The sequence below is a fragment of the Perca fluviatilis genome, chromosome 9 (genome assembly GCF_010015445.1).
Source record: "Perca fluviatilis chromosome 9, GENO_Pfluv_1.0, whole genome shotgun sequence".
NCBI classification, from domain to species: domain Eukaryota; kingdom Metazoa; phylum Chordata; class Actinopteri; order Perciformes; family Percidae; genus Perca; species Perca fluviatilis.
Window position 1 is genome coordinate 2,790,464 of NC_053120.1, and position 27,003 is coordinate 2,817,466.

At 38.9% G+C, this 27,003-nt stretch overlaps 1 long non-coding RNA gene across 1 annotated transcript; it reads right to left on the reverse strand.

The window, feature by feature from the left end:
- Nucleotides 1-3,245: 3,245 nt before the first annotated feature.
- On the reverse strand, nt 3,246-4,173 carry LOC120565443. Its single transcript, XR_005640245.1, has 5 exons — nt 4,152-4,173; nt 3,770-3,831; nt 3,600-3,676; nt 3,431-3,518; nt 3,246-3,324 (listed from the first exon to the last, which is right to left on the reverse strand). It is a non-coding gene; the product is annotated as an uncharacterized LOC120565443 (long non-coding RNA).
- Between the last annotated feature and the right edge of the window lie 22,830 nt (nt 4,174-27,003).

Here is a 27,003-nt window from a genome sequence, read left to right on the forward strand (position 1 = left end):
AAAAAGCCGCTTTTTATTTACTGCATGAGATAATAATGTTCGTCATGCAAATACAACCATGCTGTTTTTCACGCATCTGGTTGGTGCGTTTTGAAGAAGATCGTAAGGGTTTTTTACATCCGGCTACATGATGGGAATATCACAATTTTCATTTTCAAATGTTTCTGAAATCTGTATCAACATCAGAGAACGAAACCTTATGTGTGTAGTCAAAACCCAAATCACTATGCAGATGCTTAGCATAATTCATCTTCTCATCATGCCACCATCCTGCTATTCACATAATGTGCCAGGCGAGAGGAAAAAGCAGAGATTGTCGTTACCAGCGTTATTCTTGGGGTTATACAAAGCATTACCTTTTTCTGACAATATTTGATCGTAACCAATGCTTCCCTAGTTTTCGACGTCTCCCGACACCTCCGGCATATTGCGCGCTATTGTCACAATTAATTCAAAGAGTCATCGGTCAGTGAATTATCGTTACTCTGCATCGCTATCGCGACTTGCTCCAGAAATGGTAATCTGTGTTATAGCCATGCATACAAGGTTCAACATTGTTTGGATAAGGGACATCACGGCTGGCCCCCTTAACTCAACATTTAAAAGCGCGCTGTCCGCAATGCGCATTGCTCCAAAGCCCTACGCTATTAAATCTGTTAGGGTGCTATACACCCTTTCAGGAACACTACCGATATCAGTCAAATCAATTTTCGCGAGTCGACATCTTAACGAAATTCAGCAGCATTAAAAGGGGTATCTGTCCGGATGCTATCCGGATGTTACCTTAGAAACGCGACCGCACCACACTGCACACTACCCTGAGGATTTTCTGTGTGGGTGATGGAGGGGGTACTATAAGCGCTTGTGGACGGTTAGGGGACCGGTCTGTTCATCTGTACAGGATCGTTTTGACGGCTGAACACTCCGGAAAACGCAGGTCTCTTATTACTCTGATCTATGTCTGGGGGGCCTGTATTTGATGATTGTGTAGCGTCTGCTTATTGACGGTGTATTGCTGGAATACACGTCTGAAGGACCATTATGTGACAACTGTTCAGGGGCGGACTATCTAATTCTTGTGTTTTCTCACTGTTGCTTTCACTAAGCGTAGCACTAGGCATAGATTGGGCCCAGGCTTCGAATATTTTGGCATGTATAGCACACAAACGTGCAAAATCCTGAGGATTGCTTACTGCTCTTGTGTAATCGTCCTCGCATGGCCATTCTAGTTCCTCGTCACTACTATCGTCACACACACCTAAGGGTTCAGATTTTTTTGTTTTTTTGGGTGGCGGTGGCATTTTCTTTTTAATTTTTTTTAAATTTTTTTTATATTGTACACAAACTATAGCCTGTTTTTTTTACTGTGGGGCATATTCATAGTCTTTTTAAGGCATACTATCATAGGTACAATCAGCGTATTGAGAGAGCTGACCTGATTGGCCAGCGTGGTGCCAAAACCTGTGACCAAATCAACCAAATGCGTGTTAGCTCTGACCTGGCTGGCCAGCGTTGTTCCGAAGTCTGTGACCAAACCAGTCAATTGTGTGTTAGCTGTTTGCAAGACATCTAATTTATTCATAAGAGCATCGTTTTGTTTTCGTAATTCGGCTAATTCTGGTTGTATTTGTTTATAATTGCCATCTGACGCAGGTTGTTGAGGTGTAGTGTTGACACAATACTCAAAAGCTCTTCACCCTGAAGCAATGTCACCTGCTCAGGACCTCCCACAGTGCCCCACAGTGTTCAAACTGGTTGTAGGTATTATAATTAGGCACTGCTTGCTTATCAAGGAATGGAACGTTAACCTCTAATACATTTACAGGATTGGTTACTGATGTATTCCCCCTGTTACACTTTTTACTCAGTACCGTTATGACAAAGGTGTGTGGTATACAGCTGACATAGTCGGATCCTTCCTCTGTGCTATAGATACAGTTAAAGAGGTATGCACCTACATTATATTTCAGGGAACACCTGCAAAGATGCCTGACTCGATTGATGGGGTGTAAGTGGTGTCTCTGCTATTCGGGCGTCTTCAGACCCTTCTGCTGTGGCTATCCGGTTTGGTTGAGGGGTGTAGGAGCTGCCGCTGTTAGTCCTGTGTCTTCAGACCCTTCTCCGGCTTCTACGGCATGGGTTTGTCTAGAGGTATAACAACATATTTTTTCTGGTTAAATAAAGACACGCGCACACACACACACACACCCAAACGCGCACACACACACACACACACCAACAACACAGACAAACACCCACACACCTCATCAGATGTCTTTTTGTAAGGGTGTCCTTCCCCCTCTCAATGGAGTCACTTCATTAGGGTGGTAGGGCTTTCGGTGTACTATGTGTGAAATCGGTATAGACGACAACAAATGCAACGACTCTAAGTCTTCGGTTCGTTGTTACTTGCTAAAACAAAAGAAATGCCTTTTTAACAATATATACATTTTATTTAAAAAAGCTTTTATAACACTATGTAAATATATTCTGCTAGATACAAAGGGTTTCTCACCTCTGCAACTGGCTGTTAGGATCATAAGATACAAGTGGCCTGGTAAGATGAAACCGGAACAAAGGGAATGGTTGTTCGCGTCTTTTAAGTGGGAAGCCTTTCTGAGTATGGCTCAGTCTGTAATAAGCATTAGATTAGAAATTTTTTTTATTTATTTTTTTAATTTTTTAAATACAACACTCTATTTTCATGTTTTTCTTTTCAATTCACCTCAATAGATCTCTTCTTAGATCCCTTCTTAGGCTTGTGTAGACATCCGTGTCTGCTCCCATGGGGGTGGCTGTGTGAAATCGTCCTCAGGGTCAAATACAATGAAACTAAGTCTTCCTGTAGCCTTTAGTTGCTAAAACAAAGGAAAGGTCTTTTTTTAACAACATATACATTTTATTTAAAAAGCTTTTATAACACATGTAAATATATTCTGCTAGATACAAAGGGGTTTCTCACCTCTGCAACTGTGTTAGGATCATAAGATACAGTGGCCTGGTAAGATGAAACCCGGAACAAAGGAATGTTTGGCGTCTTTTGGTAGGGAAGCCTTTCTGGTATGGCTCAGGCTGTAATAAGCATTAGATTAGATGCATTAGATTATTATTTTTTTATACAACACAGCATTTTACCGTTTTCTTTTTTTTCAACTCACCTCAATAAATTGCTTCTTAGGCTTACGATGGTGAACGTTTTTAGGGGTAGCAGCTTTCACAGAGAGGTTTAGAGAAGCAACCGACCTTTTATCATGGTTGATTTCAGCCCTATGTGCTATCGAGTAGCCATCACCCTTACGGATCCTTTGTTCAGGAATGGATTGTCTAGACACAGAATATATATATATACATTAGAGGACTAGAAACACGGTGATAAATTAAATAGTAATAAATATTACAGCCTGAAAGAGATAAATAGCCCCATAAATACCTGTTTCCAACGTTCTTATTCCTTATTAGAAGGACCTTTTGTTTTATGTTCTGGTGTGTTGGGGTCTGTAGGATTGGGCTACACAGCTCTTTTTTAAAAACAAAAATTAATGAAAACACAGTACTAAATCAATTAATGCTGTAGTGTATAATATATTTATAGGTTTTACCTTGTGGTATAAGTGTTTCATCAACTAACACAGCCACATTGTCCCAGCTCTTTGGTAAAATCACCTAATGACGCAAACTGCATTATACAACAAAAAAAACTTTTTAAGTCACAAATGACTGAATGAATTAAACACCTTACAATAAGCTTTTTTTAATTTACATTTCTCACCAAACGCAGCCATTTCTGTAGAAACGAATCCTCTTTTCTTCAGAGGTCTTTGTTGAGGAAGCCTGAGAAACGAGGGAAAATTTTTAGCTAGCACCTTAGCTAAAAACTGCAGGTAAAAAGTGAGCAGTCAGCCTTGAAAACAAGGGGTTTTTAAACACCACAAAACACCCCCTTTATGACGATTTAACACCCACAACAATAGACCTCACATTTACAAGCTAACCACTGGGCTAATACGTGTTTTTTACTATCGTCATATGGTACAACCACGCCTCATTACGAACACACCGGTCAAAAGTTTTAGCTAATTCATGAATGACTGAATGAATTAAATATCTTTGAACATCCTTAAACACAAGAGGTGCTTTTAAATTTACTTCACCACTAGTAGGTATTGCTGAAAAACGAAACACCTGCGTTGCTTTTACCAAGAAGAATTAAAAGTGAAACTCCAGAGGTTTTTTTTTTTGATGAGGAAAAACGTGGTAGCTATCTAGCTAGCTACCAGACTAGCTAGAAAAAAGCATCTAAAAAAGAGACAGCTAGCATGAAACAAGGGGTTTTAAACCCCTTGTTGCTGAAAAAAGGATCCTCTTTTTTTTTTCTCACAAAAAAAAAAAAGAACAACTCACTGGTATTGATTGTGGAAAAACGTGGTAGTAAGCTAGCTAGCTAGCAGAAACGCTAAAATGTGCAGACCCCCAGGTAGTACGACAGAGTGACCTCATTCGGCGGGTGTGAGAGGCCACCTCAGCTCAAGGCCACAAGACCCTTTGTTGCAGGGGAGGCGCATCGACACGAGCCACCGACGTCATCACATCCGCTAGATGCGTGCAGCTTCGACGATTAGATGCACTACCATATTCGGCCACTAGATGGCGCTCCGGGTGCCGACGTTCGACCGCGACATCATCACATCCGCTAGATGCGCGCTTCCGACGATTAGATGCACTAACATATTCAGCCACTAGATGGCGATCGCGAGTAACGACGCGGGCGGCGCGCGTCATCACGCACGCACATATCATCAGTTGGCATGGCGGTTGGTTTGCGGGCGCAGGAGATGACGTCACACATGCACGCCGCAAAACCGCCATCTTTATACTACCCATGTGTGTACGCGGGTCCATGTGTGTACTGGGTCTGTGTGTGTACTGGGTCCATGTGTGTGTACTGGGCTCTGTGTGTACTGGGTCTGTGTGTGTACTGGGTCTGTGTGTGTACTGGGTCTCTGTGTGTACTGGGTCTGTGTGTACTGGGTCTGTGTGTGTACTGGGTCTCTGTGTGTACTGGGTCTCTGTGTGTACTGGGTCTGTGTGTGTACTGGGTCTGTGTGTGTACTGGGTCTGTGTGTTAACCTTAAAACAAATATGAAGGTGCTTGAGTGACATTTACCCATTACAGAATAAAGAAGTCAGTGATGTGGGCCGGTCTTCAAAGCTCTGCTGGAGTTATTAACAACTAGATAAAGAACAGAGGGGGCATGTCTGGCGTACCACGCCTAGGTGTGGCGGGCGTACTTATCAACTACGATGTACACTGCAGATGTTTGTAGCCGAGCTGGGACAGAGAAGATTGACTGACATAGATCAGTGATGGAGTTTCTGCCCTCGTGATGTCCCTGAAGGTATCTGGGAGGAAATGTAGCCCCGGTGGGTTGCTATGGAGACTGACTGCGTCGGACTCCGTTCAACCCTCCTGTTGTCACCCACTATTTAATAAACTCTATATAGGGAATAGAGAGGGAGGAAATGAGGGAACGGCTTCCAACACAGCTAAAGATATTTGACTTTTTCAAAATAAAAGCCCTCCTGATGTCCTCGGGTCAAATCTGACCTGTTTTCAAAAAGTTTATATATCAGAAATTTGGGTATCTTTCAACGAAATTGTCAAAATAAATTAGGTGGATGGTTGCATACAACCATTACTCTTTACAAGTTAAATAAACGATCAGTTCACTACTTTCATTGAGTTTTATTCAATTTTATAGCTATGATGATCAAAGAACAAAAGTGCCAAAAAATCGACAATAACATCGGAAATTTGTGACAAAAAAATTGGAAAAAAGTGACAAAAACATCTGAAAAAGGTGACAAATAATTTTTTCAAAAAGTGACAAAAACGTCACAAAAAAAAAGTTTTAATTTGAAATGTTCACCCAGAAAACCAAAACCAAAGCCTGCATGGTGGAGGGTAAGACAAGCTGAGGTTTGATCCAGGCCTTTCTATCAGCGTTAGGGGATCAGAACCTGGTCTGAGGTCCACAGGGATGCAAATGGGCGCAACATCAGCTCTCTTTGGGTTCACTGTAGACCAGCACTAACAAATTAGACTGAACATATCTCCCTCAGAAGTCAAGGATAAGAGCAGGCTTTGTTTCTGCCGTGTAGTTTCGGGATGTTCATGTAAATCACGTGTGTCAAACTCAAAGGAATACCAATATTTTAATATTCAAATGACAGCCAGAGAGTATGAAGAGGATTAATAAAGTGTTGAGAGCACAGAGAGGGAGAACCATCAGAGCAGAGAGAAGCTGTGGACATAAGTTATATAAGTTATTAACTATATAAGTTATATAAGTTATAAACTATATAAGTTATATAAGTTATAAACTATATAAGTTATATAAGTTATAAACTATATAAATTATATAAGTTATAAACTATATAAGTTATATAAGTTATAAACTATATAAGTTATATAAGTTATAAACTATATAAGTTATATAAGTTATAAACTATATAAGTTATATAAGTTATAAACTATATAAGTTATAAACTCGGCTGTTTGATTTCACATCTTAATGTCTGTGTTGTCTTCCCTTCGACTGTTGAGCTACTTTTTATTTTTCTGGCTCAAAATTTACTTCTTTGTTTCCAACGTTGTGGTCGTCTTTTTCGACAATTGTCTCTTCAGCAACGTTTTTACACGTTTTTTGTCACTTCTTTGTGATGTCTTTGTCACATTTTTCCAGCGCTTTTTTAACTTTTTGTCGTTATTTTATAATTCTTTTCTTTTCTCTCCAGATGCTATAAAATTGACTAAAACACCCAAATTCAATGAACATGGTGAGCTGATCTTTTATGTAACTTGTGCAGAGCGTCATATATGGATCCATCCACGTTATGTTTGACAATTTGGTTGAAAGAAACCCAAATTTCTGATGCAGAAACATTTTGAATATGGGTCAGATTTGAACAAAAGGAGGTTTAATGTTTGTAAAGATGTAAGTTATAAACTATATAAGTTATATAAGTTATAAACTATATAAGTTATATAAGATATAAACTATATAAGTTATAAACTATATAAGTTATATAAGTTATAAACTATATAAGTTATATAAGTTATAAACTATATAAGTTATATAAGTTATAAACTATATAAGTTATAAACTATATAAGTTATATAAGTTATAAACTATATAAGTTATATAAGTTATAAACTATATAAGTTATATAAGATATAAACTATATAAGTTATAAACTATATAAGTTATATAAGTTATAAACTATATAAGTTATAAACTATATAAGTTATATAAGTTATAAACTATATAAGTTATAAACTATATAAGTTATATAAGTTATAAACTATATAAGTTATAAACTATATAAGTTATTAACTCGGCTGTTTGATTTCACATCTTAATGTCTGTGTTGTCGGTCCCGTTGACTGTTGAGCTACTTCTTTTTTTTTTCTGGGTCAAAATTTACTTCTTTGTTTTCAACGTTGTGGTCGTTCTTTTTTGGACATTTCTGTCGCTTTTCCCCAAAGTTTTATAAACTTTTTTTGTCACTCTCTAACGATGTTTTGTCACGCTTTTCTCCGGCGCTTTTTCACGTTTTTTTTAATGTTTTTCCCCACATTTTGAAGCTATTTCTGGCATTTTTGTCATTCTTTTCAACGTTCATTTATCATTTTCATCACTTTTTCTTTCTCCAAATGTTATAAAATCGACTAAAACACCCAAATTCAATGACAGTACTGAGCTGATCTTTTATTATTATTATTTTTTTTCTCCTTCTTCCGGCACTTTTTGTTGAAATTGTTTTTAGTTTTTTCAAAGTTTTTGATGCTTTTTTGATATTTTTGTTGCTTTTTGTCAATTTGTTTGACTGATTGTCACTTGTAATTTTTTCGACATTTTTTCTTGGAATTCAGGGTCAATCAACCTAATTTCTGAGTTTAAAAGCAGAAATATGCTATGAAATTGAATAAAAACACACAAAATTCAATTAAAATAGTGAACTGATTCTTCATTTTACTTGAGAAGAGCATTTTATACAACCATCCATGTTCATTTTAGGAAATTTGGTTGAAAGAAACCCAAATTTATGATGTAGAGACGTTTTCAAAATGGATCAAATATTCAACGTAATACTGTATGTGTAAAATCTGACTAATATAATAATAAGGTTTCCAGTTTTCCTTCAAACTCTTTTTGTTTATTTCTCAATATTTAAGTTATCTCCTCTGATACATCCGGGGTCCTCAAATGTATCATTCAAAGGTCTGCATCTAAAAACTATACTCTAACAAATATCTGAGTATTAACAGTTTTTCTGTATACATTTTTTTTTGTAGGTATTTTTAGGCCTTTATTTGACAGGACAGCTTAGACTTGAAAGGGGAGAGAGGGGGGATGATATGCAGCAAAGGGCCGCATGTCAGAATTGAGCCCTGACACACACACACACACACACACAGACACAGACACACACACACACACACACACACACACACACACACACACACATAAATTGTTTGCTGTTGGACATTGTGAATTTGTGTGAAAGGAAATAATATGAAAATTATATGAATATGTTGGTGGCGTGAGGGGGAATCATACAAGAAGAACAGTCTGTCTTTATGTTTAGGGATACAGAGTATCACCCAGTCCCTCAGGATGCAAATCAGAGATTTAACTATTCATCACATTTAGCTGCATCTTAGAGGGTAACTTTGGTTTTTTTTATCAACCTGGACTCTATGTTCCCATGTGTTTGTGTCTCAGTGACTGATGGGAACAACTATCTTTAAAAATGTTCCAAACAAAGAACCAAGCTGTAATGTCACCTTACAGGACAGATGTTCTGTTTTAGCCGATTGACACACAAACACACACACACACACACACACTCTACCTCTGTCTAAGGACACAAGGTGTTACACTGTTGACTTGTTTAACTTTTTGTAATTTCAATAAATGCAACATCTTTTCCAAAAGTCAGTGAGTAATGGTGTAAAATAATCCTGATTTCATACCAAAAATAACTGTTTATTACCATCTAACAGGGTGAAGATGCAGTGGAGTCTGTTAGTGTTGATTGTGATGGGTAAGTGGATCATCTGGACAGCTCTTTACCTCATCAACTCCAAGTCACATTTCAGTTAAGAAAATGGTTTGATTTAAACGGTAATTTCTTTTTTTTCAACCCGGATTTTCCTGTGTGTAATGGCTGACAGACTCAGATTATTATTCTGAGTGTCTGACAAAAATTATGGGATGGATCCCTACATAGATAGACCTTTTAGTTAAAGAGTAAGATCCTTTTAGTTTAACATGAAACAGCCCCGGAAATCACCATCACCAAACTCCACCAGACTCCATGTAAATAATCAGGACTTTTAGGCTGTATAGAGCCAGCATATCTCCACCAGACTCCATGTAAATAATCAAGACTGTATGCGTGTATAGAGCCAGCATTTCTCCACCAGACTCCATGTAAATAATCAGGACTTTTAGCATGTATAGAGCCAGCATTTCTCCACCAGACTCCATGTAAATAATCAGGACTTTTAGCATGTATAGAGCCAGCATATCTCCACCAGACTCCATGTAAATAATCAGTTAATTTTAGTGTATAGAGCCAGCATTTCTCCACCAGACTCCATGTAAATAATAAGGACTCTTTAGCATGTATAGAGCCAGCATATCTCCACCAGACTCCATGTAAATAATCAGGACTTTTAGCATGTATAGAGCCAGCATATCTCCACCAGACCCATTAAATAATCAGGACTTTTAGGTGGGCTATGTGAGCTGGTCCCGACTAGGCCCCCCCGGCAGATATATAGATAACCCTCTGATAGGAGTGCTCTGGAAGTATTGGAAATATTACAGAGAAATCAGTGACGAGGACAACAGTTGCTCATTCTCCATTCACTCAGATTATGAGCTTATCTTGCTCTGCATATCGCTATATGTCCCAGTTGACGCCGCTCGTGCTTACTGCCAACCCTGTGTCCATTTTAGGAAATACATGTAATTGGGTGCTTCTTCCTTAATTTCTCATTAGTAATCAATTATATAAACATAACTAAAATTGATTGTTGGAACAGTGGAACGATAAAACCAAGACGGCTTTGGCGCTTTGCGGATCTTTTTATTTTGTTTCTGTTACTGGACCAAATTTTTGCCAACATTTGCATCAAAACATTTTAGTTAGCATTATAGCATATGCTACCATGTTAGCACTGTTCCAACAATCACCACTCTGGTTTGGTTGAAATAAACCCTTAATTCAGCCATTTACATGTGGAGATATGATGGCTCTATATACACGCTTAAAAGTCCTGATTTATAATATGGAGTCTGGTGGAGATATGCTGGCTCTATACACGCTAAAAGTCCTAATTATTTACATGGAGTCTGGTGGAAATATGCGTGGCTCTACATACGCTAAAAGTCCTGATTATTTACATCAATCAATCAATCAACATTTATTTATATAGCACTTTACAGTAACCAACAGGATACGCAAAGGCTTCACATCAGAAACAAAGACTAAAACACACATCATATAACATATCATACAATAAAAAGAATGACATATAAAACAATAAAATCAGAAAAGGTTACATAGAAAATAGGAGAGGGAAATTGTCACACCACTACTATGTATTAAACGCCTTTCTAAACAGATAAGTTTTAAGTCTAGACCTAAAAGTGCTAAATCTGTAGTCGTCCGAATTTCAGGGGTAACTTATTCCAGAGTCTCGAGGCAGCAACTGCAAAAGCCCGCACCCCGACCGTTTATAGTTTGACCTTGGGACTTCTAAAACCAGCTGATTTGAGGACCGGCAATGAAGGACGATTGTGCTCAAACGAGTGTTAGGGTATCGGACAAATAATCCGGGCGGCGTTTAAGGCCTTAAAACAAACAATAAAATCTTGAAATTGATTCTAAAACGCACAGGGAGCCAATGTAGGTTATAGAGAACAGGGAGGATGAGCGCAGTGCCTGTAATTGGTTAAAAAAGCTGCGCACAGCATTCTGTACAATTTGAAGTCGTGGAGATGGTGGTCTGATTCAGACCAACATAAAGAGCATTACAGTAATCCAACCTTGAACTAATAAAAGCAAGAATCGCCTTTTCTAGATCATGCCTGTTAAGGAAGGGCTTAACTTTAGCCAGGAGACGGTTGGAAAAAACTCATTCTAACAACATTGCTGATTTGCTTATCAAATTTCAAAAGTAACCCCCAAATGTTTGACAGCTGGCTTAAGGTATGAAGCCAGGGCCCCCAAACTCAAAGCTGGACCGCCTGGCATATCTGAAGTACTGAAGATGATACTCAGTTTTAGCTTCATTCAAATGAAGAAAGTTTTGTGAAAGCCACAACTTAATATCATTACTACAGCTACAGGAGTCTAGTGCAACACTGTCATTCAGTTTCATAAGCAAACTAAATTTGTAAATCATCTGCATAACAATGAAAAGACAGGTTGTGTTTTCTTATAATAGCCCCCTAAAGGCAAACATTTCTAAGGAAAACAGTATGGGGCCAAGAATAGAAACCCTGGGGTACCCCACAGGAGAGAGGAGCAGTTGACGAGGATAAGTCACCTATCATGAACAGAGAAGTTTCTATTTGTCAAATAGGATCTTAAACTCCTATAAGTACCGGAGCCCCCGGATGCCTACACAATGATCAAGGCAAGAGAGGAGGACTGCATGATCCACTGTATCAAATGCCACCGTGAGGTCCAAAAGCACCAAAACAGCAGGATCCCCGCATCTACAGATAAGGTAATATCATTGTGCACTTTAAGTAGTGCAGACTCAGTGCTATGACGTGATCTGAAACCAGATTGAATTTTTTCAAAACAAAAGTTCTGCTGCAAAAAGGCTTGTAACTGTATAAAGACAACTTTTTCCAAAACCTTTGACAGAATAGACAGATGAGAGACTGGTCTAAAATTGGACAACACCGTAGGCTCAAGATTAGGCTTTTAAGTAGGGCCTGACCAGTAGCGGTTTAAAGGTGAGGCTGGGACAGAAACCTAAACTAAGACTAAATTAAAAAGTAAGAAGACTTTAACCCATCGATGCTAAAAACCCCCCCCTCACTATCCTGGCAGGAACAATGTCTAAGGGACAGTTGGTCGGTTTTTATGTGTTGCACTCACCGGTTAGCAATGTCAGAGAAACCTGGCTGAATTCCCAAACACAGCAGAGTGCACAGGAGCAGCAGGTCTAGAGACATTGAAATTGGCACTGCTTTTGCCTGACAGATGCAACTTTGTCAGTAAAATAACAGAGAAATTCCCTCACATGTACTGTTTGAAACATCTGTCGGAGCAGAGGTGCATGGATTCATGAGTCGTGGAGATATGCTGGCCTACTATACACAAAAAGTCCCGATCATTTACATGGAGACTGTTGGGTTTGGGATGGTGGATTTTGGGGCTGTTTCCATATTAAACTAAAAGTCATCTTTTACTCTTAATAACACTCACTTAGAAACAAAATAGCAGGGAAAATAGAGTCCAGGGACTGAGCCACAAAAGCAGGCATCCAAATCCAGGATAAATTGATAAAGTTGAGGCTTGACCTAGTCTACTCTGTGCAAGCCAGGCTGGTGCGTTTCACTAAGGCACGCCAGGTTGAGGAGGAGTTACCAGGGTCGAGCCAGGCTGAAGTAATTCAGATAGATGCGCATCCACACGCCTTCCCCAAAGACTGCAAGTTTGATCACAGATTTACTGATGCCAAAATGGAGAATACGTATGTACATACTTTATACAGAGTGAGCAGCAGCTTGTAAGATGAAGGATGATGACGGAAACACATTATTTGTATAAAAAGAAAAGAAACACAGCCTCTGTAATAAAACAGTGAGAGAAAGTGTGGTAGACAATCACTAACACCGGAATGCATGCATAAGCCTAAACATATACATTAACTGACACTTTCTGAACCATCAATAATTCATTCATTCAAAGATTAGGCTACTAATCATTTGCAACAAATTGACAGTTGTACCCTTTGCCTTAACGTAAGAAGGAGATAATGTTACCAGGAAATTTACCATGAAGATCCATTTACTACAACGCTAGAATATGATGGTAAATATCCTTTAACTCTTTCCTCCCTCTCTCAGGCACAAATATAAGTTTCCTAAGTCATATTAACTTCCACTGCTCGCTTTTAATGCAAACGGTAGCACAACTGTTGCTTTTTGCAAATACAGTGATGATGGTCCATTAAAGGAGTAGGTAGCTATACAACCTACCCTTGTCATATTGGTGAAACTGACTATAATCAAAATACAAAGGTAATAACAAAAATATCTCCTCTGCCTCACCTACAGCCGTAGGTGATTGCAAAAAACCACAGCCCTTCAGATGCACCAATCAGGGCTATAGAGGGTCTAACAGCAGTCAATCACACTCATACACACGCATTACCCTCCCTTGAGGGGGAGGGGAGGAGACCGCTTGGGGAAGTAGAGGAAAAGGGGAGGGATGAGAAGTGTGTTGATGTTCAAATGGTTTGGCTAAGTCCTGGATCCTCACAATACTACCTACAGCTACCTTTAAGAGCAGTAGTTCATAAATTTATATTTTTAGACTATCATTCAGTTGGTCCGCTACACTGCCACACTCTTGCGCTTTTAAATTTTTTTTTATAGAGGACGAAGTTCCTTTCTACATATTATATGCCTTACCCCCCATATATGGACATAAAAATAAAGACACTGGAAGAAATTGGACTCTAAAATCTAGAAACTATAAATAACTAATAATAAATATAATGCACTCTGTAAACATGAATGTAACAGAGTACATCCATCAAACCCCACAAAAAATAGTAGGTCAAAAACCATTGAGGTCCCCTCCCGCTGTTACATGAATGTACAGTAGCCTACATCACTAGATAGTTACTGGTCAGTGGGAACTAAGACTATCATTGGAGGATTGTACAATTAGGATATGTTCTTAAATTCATACAATCCTCCCAAATTATAAATCCCAGTTTTAATGGACAACATAAATTATGTGCTAAGAATGCCAAATACAATGCACATGGAAGTGGAACAAACAGATCCTTATTGTTAAAGAATTTAAAACAAAATGAATCAACTAAAATAATTCAAATTGGTCAACTATGAGAAATGTACAGCATTGTATGTGGTTGCCCTAGTAACGACTTCACAATACACAACACTGAAATGTTATCACCTTTTCTAAATATCCTCAACAACTCCATAATATAAATTAAACTTTAACAACAATATGGAACACAGTTTAACAGCACAGTACAGTAACAATAACACATGCATAATTATGAATAAAAAATAATGGTCACAACTTCAAAATAATAACTCTATAATAACAAATAAAACCACTGCTAGTGACAGAAACAGGATTAAAATAATGCACTGGTAGTTGCATTCAGAATAAATCTCCATGGTGATTTATGTGCGCGCTGTTGGTCCGAAACTAAGGCAATTATCCAGGATAACTGGGAAATCCCAGCTTAACTCCTTATCTTGGTTTTGTGAAACAGGCCCTTGGTTTAAAACAAAACAAAGTTTCTAGCTTTTCTCGTTATCAGTCAGTGTTCTCCATTGGGTAGCGTAGACTACCAACTTCGATAGATATGGATGACTGGGAAGCAGCCCAGGAGTATGCAGAAAGAACCACATGACTCCACAGAGTAACCAGACAGACAGGTAGAGACTCCTTAACTCCACGCACCGAACCAGCTGATAGACATCGCGGGGCTTGGATAAGCTGCAAAACAAAACAAACAAAGTTGGTTGGGTCTCAGCCAGGGTGGGAGTTCAACAAGAGTGGGAGAGTAACTGGTCCTCAACACAACGATAATGGAAGTACCTGTAGAAGATCTGTGTGAGGATGCATGATGGACATGGGATGAGAACTTATGTTGCCGTATGATTTTACCTGCTAGATGGTGAGAATATTTGCGATAGAGAGTTTCCTTACAAAACTCCCCAGAAGTGGTTTGTTCCAAAGCATCATTCTGACTATATTTATGTAGGGCATGGTTAGAAGGACTTGTCCCCCTCTATAACTAACACTAGCGTCTAACTAAACAGAAAAGGGTAACGGTCACAGTTTTAAACACGCCTGTGTTTGTTTGAACCCCCCCCCTCCTTACTCAGACATTTACTTCTCTCACTTCCTCACTCTTACACTTCCTGCTTTGCTCCTGGCCAGAACTACTACCAGAGGTGTGCGCCACTAGAAACCTGAATATAGGTCAGAATGATGGGAAACAAACCACTTCTGGGGAGTTTTTCAAAAGAGGAAAGTCTCTGAATTGATATAATATTTTGTGTTTTTGAAATAAGAATATTGAGATTTTATCAGACAAAATAAAAACAAAAAGGTTTGTCGTGTGTTCCACAGGACATAAATAAATCCAGCAAAACATTTCACATTGACCAGATGATGAACTGAACAGAAGACGCCTAGAGATACTGCAGGAGAAAAATCAACCATCTGACATGAACAGTGAGGGTCAAACCAGATAGAACTCTTCAAGACACAGCAACCGGATTATGCAAAAACAGTGCCAGAATTACTCTAAGCTTCAGTGCCAGAATTATGACATCCAGTGCAACAATTATAAAACCATTCCCTTTCTGGATCGTGGCCTGTTCAGAGACTCTGGGACTGGAGTTGGTCAGATGGAAGCAATTTCTCTTCACATCCTGGGATAAAGGTGAAGATAAAGACCCTGAGAAGACATGTGCTATGACTATGTCAAATGGAAATTGGAGCCTGATTACTGTAATAAAACTTCAAACCCTTCTTCTGCTACAACGGTGAGTTTATCAGAAGGTCTATCTAACGGTACTAAACAACGTACATCTGTTTAATGATTCACTTTATTTATTAGTTTATTAAGTATTATGGTATGAGGTTCATCATTGTTGGAAATGTCTTGATAATGATATAACTTACTTTGGAGACATTATTATGTTAAGGAATAATTTAGATGACAAAAAATAGTGACAAACCCACAACATTCTTCATAGATTAGTTTGATATATAGGAGAATGTACACAAATAGGCCTACTATAAACTTACCAAGCACTGCACAACACTGATGCTGCAGACTGAATATTTCAAGTATTTATTTCAATACTTACAGTATTTCTTACCATAATCAGTTACAGTAATCAACCAACAATGAAATCAATGAAACAAATAAAATCTGTAGACAATAAAAATTACTGCTATGAAGTACATACACTTTGACTCTGAAGAAAAGCTACTGTAAAAAGCAACAAGAATACTGTAACTATTCAATCCTTCTCCGTCTGGCTGGATCAGGCCATACAGCACACCTGAGTGCTGCGCGTTTTCAAATTAGCACATGTGTGCTTCCACACCTGGTGGATGTGTTTATCCAGTTCGTTCATTGGTGTGGTCATTGGCAATCCGGGGCTTTGTAATGACAAGGAAGTAACCTCACAATCCTTATCTGTGTCTAAGGTGTGAACATGTGTGTAGAGTTTTGCAAATCACTGTGTGTAATGTTTTGCAAAAGGGTGAAGCAGACATTGGTGTAATGTTGTGCAAATCTTTGGAGGTGTTTCGCTCATTGGAGTAGAATTTTGCAAATTGTGTGGAAATTTTTATTTTAGTGTGTAAACAATCGTAAAAAACTGTAAACTGTCCTTAGGTTTGTCTCCACGGGGGAGCATTTGGGTCTCTGCTTTGTCACTAATTGGCTCCACCCCCTGACTGACTTTTCCCTGATTGGCTCTCTTTCTCCCCTGATAGATTCAGTTACGTCCTGATCAACCAGAGCATGATCTGGGAGGACGCGTTATACTACTGCAGACATCACCATGGCGACCTTGTCTCCATCACCAACCTGGACGATCAGCGCTGGGTCCAGGAGAGAGCCAAGATGGCCTCCACTCCACGTGTGGATGGGACTGCGCTACACCTGCACTCTGCACTTCTGGTTCTGGGTCAGTGACGGAGACGGTCCACTACAAGAACTGGGCCCTCCCCAGTCTGGGGACGACTGCAACATGTCTGGAGCCATGGGCCCGAAATTGGAACTTGGGTCAAACTGATCGATGATGACCACAAGCTTAACTTCATCTGTTCCAAGTAAAACCAGCAGAATGTAACTAAGTTACTATTTTAACTGTGTGTCAAAATCAATATTTTTAAGAAAAAAGTTGTAATATAGATCTTTAACTTTTACATTCTAACAGTGTGGGATTAATCCTTTGACTTAAGTTAAGGATGATGTTTTATTAATTTACTCACTTTGTTTGCAGTGGTGTGACGTTGACATACTGTGTGTCCTGTGGGATTATTGAATGGCATTCTGGGAAATGTAGGAACTTAAATCTGAAAGTAAATATTTCAAGTAAAAATTATAATATTTTGGGAAAAAAAGTCATAACATTTCAAGTAAAAAGTCAAAATATTTCAAGTAACAAAGTCATAATATTTCAGGTAAAAATCTCAACATTTCAAGTTAAAAAGTCAAAATATTTCAAGTAACAAAGTCGTAATATTTTGTAAGAAATGTAATATTTCAAGAAAAAAGTTGTAATTTAGATGTTTTACCTTTTACATTTTAACAGTGTGGGATTAATACTTTACTAAAGTTAAAGTGATGGTTCGGAGTAATTCACCCTAGGGTCCTTTGCACCATGACCTCGAGCCAAACACGCCCCCAGAAGCTTTTTATCACCTGGGTCTAACATTGGGCGAGTTAGCGTAGAGTAGCATTAGCCGCTGAATAGCTTCGCGCAGGGGCTAATGGACCCACGTTTGTATCTCTTAAATGACCCCACTAATAATGTCCGAAATGATTCCAAAGGTCTACACTAGTATATATAGGTTATGTACTCATAAAACGATGGATTGGAAAGTTTGTAAGTACACCAGAAGTTTATGTAAATAACACTTGCCTGCTCTCTTCTGCTCTCTGCTGTTGTTGTTGCTGCTGGGAGACGAGTGCTTAAGGACGTCTACAAATTACAACAACCAAAAGCCACAAAAATATTTTTTAACCCTCATGCCCTCCTTAAAAAACTTAACTCGACACCCTCGAGGCAAAAATGTCCACGCACACAAAAACTGTTATTAAATCATCATATATCAATATTTTTTTGCTTTTTTCATAAATCACTTAAACAACTTGTAACCTAATCAAACCACCAAACATTCAATCATTTTCAGGATTTTAACCCTTTAAATGCCAGTTTATGTATTTGAAGTATTTCATTTTTATTACAAAAAACACAAAAATTATTTTTTCCAATAATGAATAATATGTAGATGGGGCTTTGGTGGGGATTAGAGGCTTGGATATGTCAAGATAAGCAACAAAACTTATTTGATTGCATTAGTATTTTTATGTAATTCCAGATACTCCCTTTGGACACCTTCGAGGCAAAAATGGCCCCATTGACTTCCATTATAACCACATGTTTTGATCTCACTGCCTTTACAGTATAAAACCATGCATTCTGTAATGTCAGCATTTCATTTGGAAGAAAACTAGTCATATTTGACATTTTACAGTATTTCACCAGATTCAACCATTTTGCCCTTGTAGGCCGATGCATGAAATTGAGTTATATTATGGAGCTGTGTGTGTGTGTGTGTGTGTGTGTGTATGTGTGTGTGTGTGTGTGTGTGTGTGTGTTGTTGTGTGTTTGTGTGTGTGTTTGTGTGTGTGTGTGTGTGTGTGTGTGTGTGTGTGTGTGTGTGTGTGTGTGTGTGTGTGTGTGTGTGTGTGTGTGTGTGTGTGTGTGTGTGTGTGTGTGTGTGTGAGTTTGCGGGAACCTGTAAGCAAGCAATGATCACTTTAGGGCTGAAAAAAGGCATCTTTTGAAGGATGCATTTCGTGTGTCTTTGAAGACGTGCTTGAATAAAAACATTGTCTCCTGCGTTGCTGTAAACTGGCGCTTATCATTTCAAATGGTTTGTGGGACATGGTGGCCCTGAAGACTGGTCTCCCACTATGGACATCCCACAGGCTCCGGGTGGATTCCCCTTTGGACCCGGTACACACCAGCCAAGTGTGAAGTCCCATGTATGTTAAAATCTCTTGAGCATCCACATCACTCCATCCGTGAGTTTGAACACCTCCCGTGTAGGTTTGTCTTGGTATTTCCTGAATCAGCTGGATCAAATCAAGAGTGAAGAAAAGGTGGAGAGAGAATGCCACATCATGGATTCTTGATATGGCATATCTCCTGGGCTCTGACATCATGCCGGTTCGGTGCTTGAATGTTGCGCGCGTGTCTCAGTATTAGATGGAGACCAGACTTGCCAATTCTTCACTGTCCATTCAATGTTAGGATGGACAGGATCTTCAGTGTCCTCTCCACTTTCAGAGGAAGGTTAGAGGCACTCACAGAGTTGGAGGACTCCAGTGACCATTTTGTCAGACTCCAGAAACTTGTGTCATCTTCAGATGAGTCCTGCAGTTGGCTGGAAGATAAAGGCTCCTTCTCTTTGCTCCAGGTCTTTCTCCTTCTCTAGAGCCAGGTGCATCAACACACTAATAGTTGGTTTTGTTTACAACAAATGCAGGAGACAATGTTTTTATTCAAGCACGTCTTCAAAGACACATGAAATGCATCCTTCAAAAGAAGCCCTTTTTTCACCCAGATTTACACAAACCTCTCACACACAGACACGCATGCACGCACACACACACACACACACAACACACAAACACACACACACACACACACACACACACACACACAGCTCCATAATATAACTGGCTAAAGTGAAGGCGCTTTTTCACCACTAAAATTATCATTGTTTGTTTACAGATTTACAAACAACTCTCTCACACACAGACATGCATACATACATGCATGCACACACACACACACACACACAACACACACACACACACACACACATACACACACACACACACGCGATACATACATGCACACACACACACACACACCCAACCCACACACACACACCCAACCCACACCACACACACCCACAGACACACACAAATATACATATATACACACACACACACATTACACACGCACGCACGCGTGCACACACACACACACACACACACACACACACACACACACACACACACACACACACACACAGCTCCATAATATAACTATAATTTCATGCATCGGCCTACAAGGCCAAATTGGTTGAATCTGGTGAAATACTGTAAAAATGTCAAATATGACTAGTTTTTCTTCCAAATGAAATGCTGACATTACAGAATGCATGGTTTTATACTGTAAAGGCAGTGAGATCAAAACATGTGGTTATAATGGAAGTCAATGGGGCCATTTTGCCTCGAAGGTGTCCAAAGGGAGTATCTGGAATTACATAAAAATACTAATGCAATCAAATCAGTTTTGTTGCTTATCTTTGAGATATCCAAGCCTCTAATCACCACCAAAGCCCCATCTACATATTATTCATTATATGGGAAAAAATAATTTTTGTGTGTTTTTTTAATAAAAAATGACATACTTCAAATACATAAACTGGCATTTAAAGGGTTAAAATCCTGAAAATGATTGAATGTTTGGTGGTTTTGATTAGGTAAGAAGTTGTTTAAGTGATTCATGAAAAAAAGCAGAAAAAAATATTGATATATGATGATTTAATAACAGTTTTTGTGTGCGTGGACATTTTTGCCTCGAAGGTGTCCAGAGGGTACAAAATGAATCATTTAAGTATAAAAGACATGTAAGAGTAAAAACACTGGATTTAAAAAATTTGACTGAAAAGGATTCCTACAAAATTTCATGCCATAAGAAGTAACACAGCAAAAATGATCACGAAATGAAAAAAACTTGAGAAAAAATGTACAAAAATGACCGAAGAGGGCATGAGGGTTAATTTAACTTATTTTTTAAAGTAAGTGTTGTAATATAACTAGCAGGAGACAAGTAGTAATTGAGGTAAGTTTGGAGACATTACCTTATTTAATCATTAAATTAATACATATTTTTGTTGTATCTCTTTTCGGTGTAGTAATTTATAGACGGTCCCTAAGCACTCGTCTAACTGCAGGTAGCAGCAGCAACAGAGAGCAGAAGAGAGCAGGCAAGTGTTCATAAACTTCTGGTGTACTTACAAACTTTACAATCCATCGTTTATGAGTACATAACCTATATGTACTAGTGTAGACCTTTGGTATCATTTCGGGCATTATTAGTGGGGTCATTTACGAGATACAAACGTGGGTCCATTAGCCCCTGCGTTAAGCTATATTTAGCGCTAACGCTACTCTACCTAACTGCCCAATGTTAGACCCAGGTGAAAAAAGCTTCTGGGGGTGTTTGGCTCGAGGTCATGGTGCAAAGGACCCTAGGGTGAAATTACTCCGAACCATCACTTTAAGGATGTGTTTTATTCATTTACTCACTTTGTTTGCAGTGGTGGGACGTTGACATACTGTGCGTTCATGCCACCCGGAATAACAGGAACCCTGTGTTACGTTGTTTTTCCGACTGGCAGCGTTCACATGGTCGGGATGAGTGTTCTTCTTCTTCTGTTATATTGACGTTTGGCATAACAACTTGTTGCATGACTGCCACCAACTGTTGGCTGTAGCCGAGAGCATCAGGTGGTGAAAACATGGAGGCCACAATAACAGAAGATTCTCTGCTGTTTTCTTATACGAGCATCCAAACAGCACATGGACAGGTGTTTGTTTGTGTTATCTGCAGGAAAACCAACGGGAAAAAGACACGGATAAGGTGTTTCTTTATACATAGGCCTATTTATGAATAATTTCAAACATGTTATGTCTGTGCATGTTTCTTGGCAGAGGCGTTTATTGTCATTAAAATATGTTCAGTGAACCAAAGTCGCCTCCATCAAACGTCAGCTGTCAACAACGTCACCAACTGGGAAACTTCGGTTATCAAAATCCAGTCTGAGTTTCCCTCCTCTGATTCCCACAGGACGTACGTGAATGGTGACGTTTTCACTCGGAAAAACATTTTTCAGATGTCCATGAACGCACGGAGACTGTGTGTCCTCTGGGATTATTGAATGGCATTCTGGGAAATGTAGGAAACAAACCTCAGGGGGAGAGATGTGACAGCAGATATTAAACTGAGGATGTAATCCTGTAACATGAATGATTACCATTTGTTATTTTCTGAAGCTGTTATATTTTCTTTTCTCTTAAAGTGTCAAGTTCTGGTGATTATCTGATGGTTATATTTTGTAAAATCTGTTTCTGATGATCACATTGTTTCTTGAGATTTATGTAACCAAAGAATAGTTTTCTCTGAGTCTAAATAAACTGTTAAACCACAGAGTGGTCCTCTTTTTTCACTAACCCAAAATCCTCTTATCACATCATCAAACTGGGTCTCTACGTGATTTCCTCCTCCCACAACAGCCAGGATCAAGTAGAGTTTTGCGGTAACTGTAAGTAAGTTGGTAAGTGTGTTAGTGCAGCAACAGAAAGGGTTTTCTCCCAGGCTCACCCCCTCTCTGTCAAAGCCCAAAAAACCCAACAGGTGAACAGGTGAACAGGTGAACAGGTGAAGCAAACACATATGTTATCACTTCCTCTCAAACCACGATGAAAACGTCCACCACCTACAATATAATAATCAATAAATAATATAAATGAGACCATAAACAACATACAGTATGTGGCTCCTACAGGCAGCTACAGACAACGAGATCTTCACCTGTTCAACTATAACTTTATCACATAGTAGGCAAATGTCCTGCTGTTTTTACAGACAAGTGAACTCACCACAGACAGACAGGGAAACACTGGAGCACGTCAGTCTCTAAACGGTGTAACCGTGTTGCTATGGTTTACAACACACGCACGCACGCGACGCGCACGCACGCACGCACGCACGCACGCACGCACACACACACACACACCACACGCACGCACACACACACCACACACACACACACACACACACACACACACACACACACACACACACACACACACACACACGCACAGGTTGACCGACATGTTTCCTCTGAACGGTGTGAAACAGCTTTGAGTTATTGCTTTTCTCGTTTTATTGGCTGTGTCCCAGGTGATAGCCAATCAGCATCGACGTGTCTGTAACCTTTTGGTAATTAAAGGCACTGCTCACACAACAGGGTCTTCAACGCTCCCCGGTTTGCGTAAGAAACTGCCAATTAGATTAATTTACTTATTAATTGGAGGTACCATAACGCATAGGTGTAATTTATGTATAATATAATCAGAATTGGGCTTTTTCCCAAAGTCTTTGCTACTTTTAATGTTTTTGATGCTTTTTGGAACATTTTTGTCACATTTTCAATGTTTTTGTTGCCTTTTCTGACATTTTTGCTGCTTTTTAACCTTCAAACACTGTCCGTTACCCCCTTAATTTACTGTTCACGGTCAAATTTGACCGGACAGTTTTAACTGCCTTTATTTAAACATAGATACCAATAAAAATGACAAAAGTATTTTTAATAGAAAATTTATTGTAAAAATAACCTTATTAGAACATTAACATCTACAACATGTGTATGTGTGTGTGTGTGTGTGTGTGTGTGTGTGTGTGTGTGTGTGTGTGTATACATGTGTGTGTGAACATTGGTGGTTCACATGCACAAGTGGCAACATGATAACATGAACTGACAACATAAAGTGTATGTGTGTCTGTTTGTGTGCACACAAGCACAGGAAAGTTGTATGAATGTGTGTATGGAGATGTCTTTCCCATTCATTTCCTATGGCGGTCATTTTTGACCATAAACTAAAAAAGTGTGACCAAGTTGAATAAATCACTCAAAAATTCAAAGAAAGTGTCACAATTAATTATATATGTTGACATGCCTTTTGTGAAGGATATCATAAGGTATTAAGGCAATCTGATGAAAAATGCCATATTTATGGTACAGTGAATGAAATCAGTTATTTTTGACCAGAACAGTGTTAGAAGGTTAAAGGTTTTTGTTGATTTCTTCTGATCATAGTCATACTGAGAACTCCGAGAGAGTTGTGTGGAGCTGATTCGCTTTAATTAGGTTACATGCTGGTGGCTACAAAATGGAGACAGGTCATTATGTTTCTCCCTGAATATATTGAGGCTCAACGAGCTGAACTTGCAGCTTGGGGCCCCTTGTCGCTGCAAGGGCCCCTAGTGGCTACAGGGCCCCCCTAGTTGCTGCAGGGCCCCCTAGTGGCTGCAGGGCCCCCTAGTTGCTGCAGGGCCCCCTAGTGTCTGCAGGGGCCCCTAGTGGCTGCAGGGGCCCCCTAGTGGCTGCAGGGCCCCATTGTGTCTGCAGGGCCCCCTAGTCACTGCAGGGCCCCTAGTTACTGCAGGTCCCCCTAGTTACTGCAGGTCCCCCTAGTGTCTGCAGGGGCCCCTAGAGGCTGCAGGGACCGCTAGTGGCTGCAGGGCCCCCTAGTGGCTGCAGGGCCCCCTAGTTACTGCAGGTCCCCCTAGTGGCTGCAGGGGCCCCTAGTTACTGCAGGGGCCCCTAAGGCGGCAGGGCCCCCTAGTGGCTGCAGGGGCCCCTAGAGGCTGCAGGGACCGCTAGTGGCTGCAGGGGCCCCCTAGTGGCTGCAGGGGCCCCCTAGTGGCTGCAGGGGCCCCTATTGGCTGTAGGGGCCCCCTAGTGGCTACAAGTGCCCTATGCATCTGTATAGTCCTCCTGTTGGAAGAAAAGGTTCTAGTTGAACCAGAACTTGGCAGATTTGCCGATTTTGAGACTCTGAAATTCCCCCAGAAGAAGCAGAGTTTGAGAGTCAGCTGCTTTTAAAAATCTAATCTTAGTGTTGCTTGATTTGCTTAAATCCAAGATGGATAAGGAACTTTTTAGGGCTTTATGTCGACTAAACTGTAAGTGAGAAGACTATATGAGACATGCAGTAATAACAGTCAATGACGTTTGACTTTTAGCTAATCAAAGCTTGTTACAGTCTTTTTTGGTTGATAAACAACAGTGGGCACAACTGAAGTTGAACACTGAGACACACACACAGACACACACACACACACACACACACTGAAACACACACATACTGAAATACACACACAAAAACACACACAAACACACACTGACACACACACACACTGAACACACACATACTGAAATACACACACACACACACACACTGAAACACACACATACTGAAATACACACACACACACACAGACACACACACACACACACACACACACACTGAATCGCACACACACACACACACTGACACACACACATACTGAAATACACACACACTAATAACACACTGACACACACACAAACACACACTGAAACACACACATACTGAAATAATACACACACACACAAAAAAAATACAAATAATAACACACACACACAAACACACACATACTGAAATACAATAATAACAACAACACACACACACACACACACACACACAAAAACACACATACTGAAATATAAATACACACACATACAATAATAATAACACAATACACTGAATCGCATAATAACAATAATAATAATACACTACAAAACACACTGATACACAAAACACTGACATAATCATCACACTGAATCGCATACACACACACACACTGAGACACACACAGACACACACACACTGAAACACACACATACTGAAATACACACACACACACACACACACTAACACACACACACACTGAAACATACACATACTGAAATATACACAATAATAATACACACTGAAACACACACATACTGAAATACACTATCATCACACAACACAATACATACTATCAATAATATCATTAATTGAATCACATACTAATATCAATAATACCTCATCAATAATAATACAAAATACACACACACACCATCATCAATACAATAATAATAATAACACTGAAACAATAATATACCTGAAATACAATAATAATAACAATAACACACTGATACACACATAATAATACAACACAAACAAAAACAATACTGAAATAAATACACACATACACACAATACAATAATAACAAAACACACACATACTGAATAATAACAACAATAATAATACAATATAATTGAATCACATTAATAATAATACATAACACACTAACATAACACAAATAACTAACAATGAAAACAATATTAAACAAAAATATTAAACACACACATACTGAAATACAAAAAATACACACTCACACACACGACACAAACACGAAACACACAACAAAACACACACACACACACACAACTAAATACACACCAATATAACACACAAAAAAAATCACACACACAATAACCACATAAAATACAACACAAAAACAATACAATAAACATAAAACACACATATAATAATAATAATAATACAATAATAACAACAACAAACTAAATACCACAAAACACACACATATAATACTAATAATAATAACATACAATATAATAATACAACACATACAAATAAATCACACACAATATCAATAATATAAATCACACTAATCTACATCATAATAATATCACAATACCACACCAACATAATAATACACTACAACTAAACACAATAACTAGACAATACAACACAATATCACACACATCAAACACACAAACTGAAATACACAAATTCATAATAACACATCATCAACATCAACCGAGACAAGACACATACTGTAATTACACATATCCATAGTACATTCTACTGCTCTTCATAGTTTTCCTCCTGCCCATACACATACATCTTACTACTCTTATAATGGAACTGTTACCACACTGCACAAATATGTATACATACTGTACATATCTGTCTATATGGGTCATACTGAATATCCATACACTCTAAAAAAATTATAGTGGCTCAACTTAAAAAATGAAGGTAAAGATTTGCATGGACTTTTAAGTAGTTCCAACTCAGCCATTATTGAGTACATTCTGTGATTTTTTGGTACGGTAACTCAATTATGTAAATACAATCAACATGACTAACAAGCTTAATTAAAGTTAAATCTACTTAAATTTCATGAA